We start from the raw sequence: 12,442 nt of genomic DNA on the forward strand, positions 1-12,442 counted from the left end.
GTGGTCAATGTAACCCCAATATTTAAAAAAGGCCCCAGGGGCGATCCGGGTAACTATAGACCAGTGAGCCTAACTTCAATGCCGGGAAAAATAGTGGAAACTATTCTCAAGATCAAAATCGTAGAGCATATAGAAAGACATGATTTAATGGAACACAGTCAACATGGATTTACCCAAGGGAAGTCTTGCCTAACAAATCTGCTTCATTTTTTTGAAGGGGTTAATAAGTATGTGGATAAAGGTGAACCGGTAGATGTAGTGTATTTGGATTTTCAGAAGGCGTTTGACAAAGTCCCTCATGAGAGGCTTCTAAGAAAACTAAAAAGTCATGGGATAGGAGGCGATGTCCTTTTGAGAATTATAAACTGGTTAAAAGACAGGAAACAGAGAGTAGGATTAAATGGTCAATTTTCTCAGTGGAAAGGGGTAAACAGTGGAGTGCCTCAGGGAACTGTACTTGGACCGGTGCTTTTCAATATATATATAAAAGATCTGGAAAGGAGTACGACGAGTGAGGTAATCAAATTTGCAGATGATACAAAATTATTCAGAGTAGTTAAATCACAAGCGGATTGTGATACATTACAGGAGGACCTTGCAAGACTGGAAGATCGGGCTTCCAAATGGCAGATGAAATTTAATATGGACAAGTGCAAGGTGTTGCATATAGGGAAAAATAACCCTCGCTGTAGTTACACGATGTTAGGTTCCATATTAGGAGTTACCACCCAGGAAAGAGATCTAGGCATCATAGTGGATAATACTTTAAAATCGTCGGCTCAGTATGCTGCAGCCGTCAAAAAAGCAAACAGAATGTTAGGAATTATTAGGAAGGGAATGGTTAATAAAAAGGAAAATGTCATAATGCTTCTATATTGCTCCATGGTGAGACCACACCTTGAATATTGTGCACAATTCTGGTTGCCGCATCTCAAAAAAGATATAGTTGCGATGGAGAAGGTACAGAGAAGGGCAACCAAAATGATAAAGGGGATGGAACAGCTCCCCTATGAGGAAAGGCTGAAGAGGTTAGGGCTGTACAGCTTGGAGAAGAGACGGCTGAGGGGGGATATGATAGAGGTCTTTAAGATCATGAGAGGTCTTGAAAGAATAGATGTGAATCGGTTATTTAAACTTTCGAATAATAGAAGGACTAGGGGGCATTCCATGAAGTTAGCAAGTAGCACATTTAAGATTAATCGGAGAAAATTATTTTTCTCTCAACGCACAATAAAGCTCTAGAATTTGTTGCCAGAGGATATGGTTAGTGTAGTTAGTGTAGCTGGGTTCAAAAAAGGTTTGGATAAGTTCTTTGAGGAGAAGTCCATTAACGGCTATTAATCAAGTTTACTTAGGGAATAGCCGCTGTTATTAATTGCATCAGTAGCATGGGATCTTCTTAGTGTTTGGGTAATTGCCAGGTTCTTGTGGCCTGGTTTGGCCTCTGTTGGAAACAGGATGCTGGGCTTGATGGACCCTTGGTCTGACCCAGCATGGCAATTTCTTATGTTCTTATGTTCTTAAAGTTAGCCAGATAAACTGAATTCTCCAAGGACAAGCAGGATGGTAGTACTCACATGGGTGACATCATCAGATGGAGCCCCGATGCAGAAAAAATGTCAAAATTTCTAGAACTTTTACAAGGCACACTGAACATGCCCAGCATGCCCTCCCTATACCACGTATCCATGCGGGGTCCCTCTTCAGTCTCTTCTTTTCCAGGGAGCTGTAAGCCTCACAATCTGATTGAGCTCACTTTGGCTTTTTCTTGCCTAATGGAAAACTTTTTTCATTGCAGTTTTTCGTGGTTTTCGGTATTGTTTCCCTTTGATAGCAGGGCTGAATTAGCCATGCTGTCATGGGAACTGTCCATCAGGCCTGGGAGGCGGAGCTTCCTAAGTGTTATCAGAGCTTTGCTCTGAGGCTGCGCGTGGTTTCCCGCGCTGATAACGACTCTCCTCAGTCTGTTTTTCCACGCGCGGGATCGCACATGGAGCTTCAGACCTCCTCAGCTAAACTTTTTCTAACAAGGGAAGTGCAGCTAAAAAATTGATCTCATGAAAGGAGACGGTAGGAAAGACGCCCCCCGGCCCTCAGGGTTCACACCCTGCCTCTGCGGGAAGGTCATGTCCATTACGGATGGACATGGCTGTTATAGATGTCTCAGCCTAGATCACCCGCTGGAGTCATGCCCACACTGCGGCCGGATATCCCCGAGGGCTAGACACCAGAGGGGGGAAAAAACTCGAGCGACTAAAAATAGCGAGAGCCAGTTTGTATGCCCCGCCGTCGGAAGCCCAGTCTTCCCCGGGGCCCACCCCGACCGCGCCACCTCCGCAGCATTGGGCAGCCTCTATGGAGCCACTTACCTCCAGACCGGGTGTGAAGCGCCGAGGAAAAACTAAGGCACAGGCCTCCAGAGGTCGGGATTCCACCCGCGCCAAGGACCGAAGCCGGGAAGAGTCACATGAATCAGAGTGGAAGGGAAAGCCTGCCCATGGAGCGTCCCATGTGTCAAAGCCACCGGTGTGAGATGCACAGATGCAGCACCGTGGCGCAAGGGACTCTGAGAGCGTTGCCGGAATATCTGACACACAAGCTGAGGCCGTCCAATTTGACACACAAACCCCATGCGTCGACCGCGACGCAGGTGCATCGGCCGACGCACACCTTACAGACGCCAGCAGAAACGCCGTCGATGCAAAAAGTTGCGGCGCGGGCACACTGAAGCACACCAGCGCATGCTACGGCGCCATCAGAGCAAGTAACGACACCAACGGCGCTGGGGTACGCAAAAAAGAAGAAATCGTCCAAAACATCAACGCAACTTCCGGAACCCACTAAGGATAAAGGGGAGGGTTCTCATCTATTGCCACCATTTGCCACCCATACAATCTCAAGGGCATCCAGACGTGAACCACTGTCTCTGGGACATTTTTTACCGGCCTCTTCATCCAGATCAGAAACAGAAGAGGGCCAGATACTCCTTTCTTCTTCAGCTTCATCCGCTTCCTCAGCTCCTGTATTCTCAGACTTATCCTCGGCCTCTAAACGCCGCTCCCGGGGTGATGTGCTGCAGGAACCGCTGGTAAAGAAGCACAAGGGACCAGAGGTGCTGCACACCCATAACCACAATGCCAAGGCGCCAGATTCTGATATTCTGCTGGCGGCGATTCTGGTGGGGCGCCCACAGACACCATCTCGGCCACCTATCCCGCCAAAGATGAAAGACGCTTTCTTTAACCTCTCACAAGCACTATCTGGGTTTTTTGAGGTCATGCAATCGTCCTACCAGCTAGCAGACTCCTCACCCAGTAGTGGACTGGAGTCTCCACAACCATTGGTGCATTTGTCTCCACAGCACCCACAGCCTCCGTCTCCAGGCGCACCCTCTCCGATCCCAATGCTGTCGCAACAACCTCAGGAATGACCACTTAGCCCCATGTCTCCGGATCTCCCGACAACGTCGCCAGACACTTCGACTGGGTATCCTTCGGAGCCAGGGGAGGAACCAGCGGAATCTTACTCTCTGCCGGAAGATCTAACTTATCCGAAAATTTTAGAAAAGATGGGTTCCGTGCTCAACCTGAGCATTCAGAAGGTGCCTGATCCAAGACCTTCCAGCAGAGCCGACCCCGCTGCCTGCCCATGCAGTACTGGACACAGTTCTGGAATGCTCTTGGGACACCCCCTTTACATTCCCGGCGGTCTCCAGTAAGACTGACCTAAAATACAAGATGCAAAAGTCACCCTATTACACGTCGCCACAACTGCCTCATGCTTCTCTGGTCGTTGAATCGGCAATGGCGAGAGCTAGGAAATCCAGATTACATTCAGCTGCCCCTCTGGGCAGGGACTTTTGGTTGTTGGATGAATTCGAAAAAAAGCGCACATTCCAGGCTTCTATGCTAGCCGCCCGCATTAACCGCCATCAATTTTACATTGTTCAGTACCTCTACGAATGTGTGCAATGGCTGAAGGACAACTTGGAGCTAGCCCACCCAACTTCAGGGGATGCTCACACCATTCAAGACCTAGAAGAAGGAATACGACATCTGTTGCACATGGTATATGACGGTTTTGAGACCTCCTCCCATGCGTCAGCAGCCGCTATTGCAGCACGGCGTGTGGCCTGGCTTAGAGCCAGCTCCATTAGAGATGACGTCCATGACAAGTTGGCCAACTTGCCCTGTAAAGGTGACAACCTGTTCGGGACCCGGTTTCAGGAAACAGTGGCTCAACTAAAGGAGCAGTCAGTAGCCGTACAATCCCTAGCCACTCCTCAAACCTACTCTACTTTACGCCGATATTCTACACTGCCCCGGAGACAAATCTTCCCACACCGGCCTTATCAACTGTATGCGTCTTATCGTCCCCCGTCCTATCAAACGACTCCCTGTCCGCAAAATCAGCAGAACCAAAACCGCAGGGGACGACCGCGGGGCCAGCGGCCATAGGCTCAACAACTTTCTGCTCCCACCAAGCCTAATCCGGCTTTTTGAACATCACCCTGCCACCACCGTAGACAGTGCTAGCGGGGGGAATCACGGCGCACATCCAGGAATGGGAAGAGATCACAACCAACCAATGGGTACTGGACATTGTTCGTCACGGTTACAAAATCCACTTCCAGAACCCACCACCGCTCCCTCACTTAGCGCTACAAGGGACCAGACCCCACCAAACCTGATTGGAGGGGGAAGTGGCTGCCTTATTACGACAACAAGCAATTCGCCACATCCCTCCAACCGACCATCTTACGGGATTCTACTCCCCCTACTTCCTCATTCCCAAGAAATCGGGGGATCTTCGTCCAATCTTAGACCTCAGAGAACTGAAGAAATTCATAGTCAAGGAAAAATTCAAAATGATCTCTCTCAAATCTCTGCTACCCCTGATCCAGCCCAAAGCTTGGATGTGCTCTATAGATCTAAGGATGCGTACACTCACATTCCCATGCATCCTTCCTCCTGGCAATACCTATCATTTCAAGTGCATGGCCAACACTTTCAATACAAAGTCCTTCCCTTCGGCCTGTCGACAGCGCCCAGGGTTTTCACCAAGTGTATGGCAGTGGTGGTGGCATTCCTCAATCAGCGGGGGATCATGATTTTCCCCTACCTCGACGACTGGTTGATTGTGGCCTCCAGCCCGGACACTCTGCAACAACATCTCCGGGATACAATCAATTGCCTAGACAAATTGGGTTTGATCATCAATTATCAAAAATCCAACCTACGTCCTACACAAACAATACAGTTCATAGGAGCTTATCTGGACATCATCAGATACAGGGCTTTTCTACCGACAGACAGGAGACACACCATAAGGCTCCTATTCTGACAACTCAAATCGACCAGATCACCGTCAGCACATCAAATCTTGACAGTGTTGGGACATATGGTGGCCGCGATTCACGCGGTCTCCAATACAAGGCTACGCATGAGACACATACAATGGGGTCTCAAACGACAATGGAGGCAACATTCTTAACCACTACAATGGAGAGTGTCCTTGACAAAGACCATGATAACAGACTTAGATTGGTGGTTACGCAAACCAATGCTCACCAAGGGAGCTCCCTTTACTCTTCTGCCACACAATGCAGTCCTTAACCACAGATGCCTCTCGCAAAGGATGGGGGGCGCACCTCAATCACCTCCAAACGCAAGGCCTCTGGATCCAATGAGAGCAATCCCTCCACATCAATCTATTAGAATTGAGAGCCATCCGTTATGCACTGTGAACTTTTGTATCTCACCTTCAAGGTCACCAAGTCATGTTTACACGGACAACCAAGTGGCCATGTTTTATATCAACAAACAAGGAGGCTCGGGCTCATGGAGTCTGTGTCGCGAAGTCCTCACCATTCTGCAGTGGGAAAACTGCCATTCCATTCAGTTGCAAGCCACTTACCTGCCGGGCATCGCCAATACTCAAGCAGACAAACTAAGTCGGATATTCCATCCCCACGATTGGTCCCTCAACCACGACATAGCAGAGGCCATCTTCCAACGATGGGGATGGCCATTCATAGACCTTTTCGCCACAGAGATCAACAGGAAGGTGACTCGCTTCTGCTCCGTATGGCCGACCCCAAGCAGAGTTGCCCAGGATGCTTTTCTCATTCCCTGGACGGAACCACTAATGTACGCGTTTCCTCCGATTCCCCTCATCACAAAGACGCTACAAAAATGCATGCAGGACGAGGCGCAGTTAATCCTAGTGGCGCCAGCATGTCCCCACCAACCATGGTACACGCACCTTTCAACTGTCCTTGGACACACCATTTCGATTACCCAATCAGAAAAATCTCCTGTCACAAGAGGAAGGAACTCTTCTCCACCCGTTACACTCCTCCCTGCATCTCAAAGCTTGGAGATTGAACAGCGCCTTCTGTCGGACCAGGGATTTTCCATTACGGTGCAAGACGTAATCTTGGCATCCTGCAAACCTTCCACGAAGAAAAACTATCATTTCAAATGGAAGCGTTATGCAACCTGGTGCAAATCCAAGAGAGTTGATCCACTCACCTGTACACCGGATATTTTACTGGACTACCAACACACGTTGTGTATGGCAGGCCTTGCTACAGCCTCAGTCCAGGTCCACCTCAGTGTGATAGCCGCCTTCCATAGGTTCCACAATGGCCAACCTATCTCTATTCATCTGATGGGATCTCGATTCGTCCGAGGGCTCACACCCCTTCGACCCCCGGTCGCAAAACCACCAGTACCGTGGAATCTAAACCTTGTTCTCGAACAACTGATGGTACCCCCATTTGAACCGATGGAATCCTCCCATCAAAGATTTCTCACCTGGAAGGTTGTATTCCTCACCGCAGTGACTTCGGCAAGGCGAGTTACAAGCATTAGTTCACTATAGCCCTTATCTCCAATTCTATCATCACAAGGTACTCATGCGTACACATCCATCATTCCTACCGAAGGTGATATCCCAATTTCATCTTAACCAATCAATTGAATTGCCGACATTTTGTCCCAAACCTCACAAAAACGAACAAGAAAAGCTACTGCATACATTAGACCGTAAAAGAGCATTAGCCTACTATAAACAAAGGACCCATTCACCCAACAGGGCATCACAACTGTTCGTGTCTTTCAATCCGAATGCCCCAGGTCTTCCAGTAACAAAACACACCATTTCTAGCTGGATTACGCAGTGTCGACCCACGGCTCATCAAACTCGAGCAGTGGCAACTTCAGTGGCTCACCTAAAGCATATTCCACCAGTAGACATTTGCAAAGCAGCCACATGGGCTTCTCTCCACACATTCACTTCCCATTACTGTCTTGACCAGCAAACAGCGGACGATGCAAAGTTTGGTAAAACACTTCTACAGTCATTGTCCACAGATTCAATGGGGTCGACTGTCACTTAACCTTCATCACGCTGCATCATAAACTGACTACTGACTCTCATTCAGCATGATGTGGGGCTTATGACTCCCTTGACAGCATGGCTAATTCAGACCTGCTATCGACGGTAAAAGCAAGTTTGCTTACCGTAAACGGTGTTTCCGTAGATAGCATGATGAATTAGCCATGCTGACCCACCCACCTCCCTGAACAGTCGACTTCGCCTTCACGACCACGCTTGCTTTATCACAGACTGAGGAGAGTCATTATCAGCGCGGGAAACCATGCGCAGCCTCAGAGCAAAGCTCTGACATCACTTAGGAAGCTCCGCCTCCCGGGCCTGATGGACAGTTCCCATGACAGCATGGCTAATTCATCCTGCTATCTACGGAAACACCGTTTACGGTAAGCAAACTTGCTTTTCTTTCACTGGGTCCCTCTCAGTACCTTCCTGTAGTGTCCTAGTCAGGGTTTTTGGCATTTCTGATAAGTTTCCTTTCACCGTTGATTCCCCCACGGCAGTGGTATCCTGGTGCCTGCCAACCATCGACTGCCGCCACCATTGTTTAGTGTCTATGGCCCCTGTTCTTTCATTCCATCATGGTCAATTCTGCTTTTCGTCGATATCTCCCAGTGCCTGAGGACCATGTCCTTTACGGATCCTCATGAGATATCTGTCCTCTGCCTGGGGGCATCGCATGATACCGAGGATGTCAAACGTGCGCCTAAATGACCCCAAAGGGACATTTGCTTCGGCTCGACAAGATGGATCAGCTCTTCAAGTTGAAGAAGTCCAAGCCATTGACATCTGTGGACGTCATGCCATCGATATTTGCAGGACAGTCTGTGCCGTCAGCAGATAGGGGCAGACATTTGTCAATCTCCTCAGGGCCGAGGACACCGGCTTCATCATCTTCGGCCTCAGGTCTAGGGAAAGACTGGGCTGAGCATTGAGGGAAGCCTAAGAAGCATCAGCACTGGTCCCCTTCGATATATGGTACTGGGTGCAGGGATGCACTGGCTTTTGCTGTAGTGTCCCCAAACCGACCCTGGGATGAGGAGGGCCTATCCTTTTCCATGCCAGAAGTCTGCAACAGTCTTTACTGGTCCTGCTTCCTGTCACTGATCTACCTCACGGGTCCGAAGAAGATTTGCCCACCTCATTGGGCACTGTAGGGCATTTGGCCTGTGGCACTCACGGCACCAGAGCTGATACTGCCCATCATCCTACCACTGCTGGAGAAGCTCAACATGCTCATTGGTGCGTTACTGACCCAACTGGTACTGGTTCTCAGGACAGTACCAGTGCCCAGTGGGGCACTGAGGCCTCCCTCTACCGATACGGTAGACATTGCTGGCTCCTCCTCAAGGAAGCTCCACTGAGGCGGGCGGAGATGCCGAGGCCTGTAGTCCCTCATCCAGTTCTATCAGTGTCTGCATCTCTGGACGAAGGCCGAGTAACTAGGGCCCTATCACCTGGAGCATACAATGAAGATGAGGGTCCCTATGACCCTTGGGGAGATAATCTGATGGAGTCTTCCTCTGAGGACTCTGATGGTCTCCTATCAGACCCTGCCTGAGGACTTGACCTTTGCAAGGGTAATGGCGGAGGCCATCCCGTTTCAACTTTTAACAGAGAGGGATGCCAGACAAAAAATGCTTGAGATCCTCCAGTTAGTGGAGCTTCCTAAGGAGATCGTGGCAGTCCTGGTAAATGAGATCCTTAAAGAGTTGCTGCTGAGAATATGGGAACACTCCCTCACAGTGCCTCCCATTAATAAGAAGGTGGACTGTGTTTACCTTGTCCAGAAAGCTGCCAGATTCGATAAGCATCAGCTGACTCACTAGTCGGTGATGGTCGAATCCTCTCTCAAGCGGGACAAGCGCTCTCAGACCCATTACTAGGCACCCTGGGGAAGGACCACAGAGCAATGCACATTCTTGGTAGGAAGGCTGATTCTCCACATCGCTGCCTACCAGCGTGAGTCAGTACTCACAGGACATCTGGAAGCAATTGCAGGAGGTGACTGAGCAGCTGCCTCAAAAGCAGCAAGACACCCTCATGTCGCTGATGCAAGAGGGCCTGGAGCATGGAAAACCCTGAGGTCCATGCGACATAAAAGTGTTTTTGAGATGGCATTGAGAGACTCTGCAGCAGGAATCTGTGCCCGTAGAATGGCATGGCTGCGGACCTCCAATCTCTGACCAGAGGTACAGGAACAGCTCGCTTATGTGCCATGTACTGGAGAGAATCTCTTCTGAGATAGGGTGAGGGATGCTGTGACCCAACTTCGAGACCACCATGAAACACTCTAACAACTCTTCGCCAGTAGTCTGGACCCGTCCTTCTCATCCAGGAGGCCATGGAGACCAGGGCCAAGCAAGTCTTTCTATAACCAAAGAAAGTAACTATCCTCCGCATCCTCGCTCATGTCAGTACTATCAGGGCTTCCGTGGAAATCCCAGGCAGCAGAGAGCCCCCAAGTCCCAGCCGGCTCCTCAGTCAACTCTGGGGATGGGATGTTGACTGGGCCGCAGGGAGCTTACCCGGGACGATGGACCCTCCATTTGGGTGCAGGCTGTGTTTCTTTGCGAACCAGCGGCCCAGTGTAACCTCAGACCAGTGGGTACTAACAACGTCTGCCAAGAATACCAATTGAATCTATTGGGTGTCCTGCCAAATTGCCCTCCGTGCCCATATTGGGGGCCGGTCACGCATCAAGAGGTACTAATAGCGAAGCTCTTCTCCCTCTTAATGGTCAGAGCAGTTGAGCCCATACCACCAGGGCAAAGAGGGTGGGGATTGTACTCCAGGTACTTCCTGATTCCAAAAAGAACAGGACTCCTTCCCATCCTAGAACTAAGGGCCTAGAAAAAAAAAAAAAAAAGTTCAAGATGGTTTCTCTGGAGATCTCGATCCCCCTTTTTGCAAAAGGGGAAGGCCATGCTCCCTTCACCTAAAAAACACATACACTCAATTCGAGATCTTCTCTGTCACAAGAAGTATCTCCAATTTGTGATGGGAAAACAACATTTCCAGTACCAGATATTGCCATTCAGGCTCACATCCGCTTCACAGGTCTTCACAAAGTGCCTGGCCATGATGGCGGTGGACCTCTGCAGACTGGGAGTCCATGTCTTCCCGTATCTGTACAATTGGCTGGTCAAGAGCATGTCTCAGGCTGCAGCCGTCAAGTCCATGCGCTTGACCATTCGGGCTTTGGAGTCACTAGGATTCGTTCTCAACTACCCAAAGTCCCATCTCAGCCTATCGCCTCAATTGGACTTCATAGGAGCTCTGCTAGACACGCCTCAGGCCTTGGTCTTTCTGTGTCACCAGACGGCTATCGCCTTGGCAACCATTTGCGGCAGAGATTCAACAGAGCCAGCAGGTGTCAGCTTGGCACATGTTGAGGCTCTTGGGCCAAATGGCCGCAACCATCCATGTCACTCCTTTGGCACGTTTACATATGCACAGTGCCCAATAGACCTTGAGGTCAGAGTGATGCCAGGACACTCAGAGCCTCCAGATTTGTATCCAAGTCACACTGTCTCTCCAGGACTCATTGTCCTAGTGCTGGGTAGTTTCCAATCTGGAACAGGGGATCTCATTTCAGAGTTTCCCTACTCAAATTGTCCTAACCAGGGTCCTACCCAGGGTCTTTGGCCTGCTCAGGAATGCTCTTGTCAAATCAACTTCCTAGAGATTTAGGCGATCAGGTACATGCTGTGGGCTTTCAGAGATCAGCTGTCCAACAAAGTTGTCCTGATCCAGACCAACAACTAGATAGCCATGAGGTATGTCAACAAGCAGGGAGGCATGGAATCATACTTCCTGTGTCAGGAAGTCATCCAGATAAGGACATGGGCCCTGTCCCCCAAGATGTTGCTCAGGGCCATGTACCTTGCCAGGAAGGAGAACAGGCTGAGCGGACAGGCTGAGTCTAGCCTTCAGACCCCACGAGTGTTTCCTGGACCAGAGGGTAGCGAATCTGATATTCCACCCCTGGGGAACCCGCACTTAGATCTGTTCGCATCCCCTTGCAAAAGGAAAGTTCTTCGGTTCTGCTCCCTTTACTGGTCAGACAGCAAACCAGCCCCATAGGCCCTCACCATCAGGGCAAGGGTCTTCTGTACATGTATCCTCCAGTTCCCTTAGTGGTGAAGACTCTCTTGAAACTTTGCGAGGACAGAGGGACTATGATTTCATAGCCCCTCATTGGCCGAGACAGATCTAGTTTCCACTCCTAAGGGGGTTGGCCACTGGAGACTGATCAGTCTGGGGACTTCCCCAGATCTCATCACTCAAGACCAAGGCAGGCTACAGCATCCCAAACTCCAGGCCCTGTCTCTCATAGCTTGGATGTTGAGAATTTAATTCTGCAGCTGCTTGTTCCCTGTACGTACCCGGATCAGTCCAGACTGTGGGTTATGCCTCCCTTCCAGCAGATGGAGACAGAGAAAAACTTAAAGAGTACCCCTCTTAACTTGGAGCACCACCTGCATCTCTTCAGTGTTTCTCTGTCTCCAGCAGATGGAGGTGGCAATCCCTGCAGGCTTGACCTTCTATTGGGTTAAGGGACTCTCTTAAAAAAAAAAAAAAGATTATTAACAGAGTTTAGGAGCAAACTAAGATCAAGCGAGTGTAATTAATCCTCCCAGGGGGTAGGCAGGTCCTGGGTGGACTATCCCCCTGGTAGGATTCAGGAGCTGGGGTTGGTGACCCCGCGAGGCTCCTGCAGGTAAGGTGCCTGGGGTGGAGATACCAGTGGTCCGGTCCCTCTCCCCCCTCCTCAGGTCCTCAATCCGTTTAAAAAAAAAAAACAAAAAAAGATTAGGACTTTTCAGCAATCGGGCAGGAAGGAGCTTGTCAGCCTTCTTCTAATTCTGTTTCTTTGTACTTACTGGTGAGGGTTTTTTCGCGGCAGTCTGTTTTTGGTTTTATATTTCCTGCTTAATCACGGCTCTCCTTAATTTTCAGTTATGCCGCGACCTACCCATTGCCTTGCCTGCGGGGAGTCGGCTTTGCATCTCTCTCGCGCAGGTCTTTGTTCTCACAGGAC

General features: G+C 49.8%; 1 protein-coding gene across 1 annotated transcript in view; it reads left to right on the plus strand.

Moving 5' to 3' along the window:
• LOC115086231 (acid-sensing ion channel 1C-like) overlaps positions 1-12,442 on the plus strand; it is a 461,666-nt gene that overhangs the window by 283,505 nt on the left and 165,719 nt on the right. The gene's annotated exons all lie outside the window — the stretch shown is intronic.

The sequence above is a fragment of the Rhinatrema bivittatum genome, chromosome 2, assembly GCF_901001135.1.
Source record: "Rhinatrema bivittatum chromosome 2, aRhiBiv1.1, whole genome shotgun sequence".
Taxonomy (NCBI): Eukaryota; Metazoa; Chordata; class Amphibia; order Gymnophiona; family Rhinatrematidae; genus Rhinatrema; species Rhinatrema bivittatum.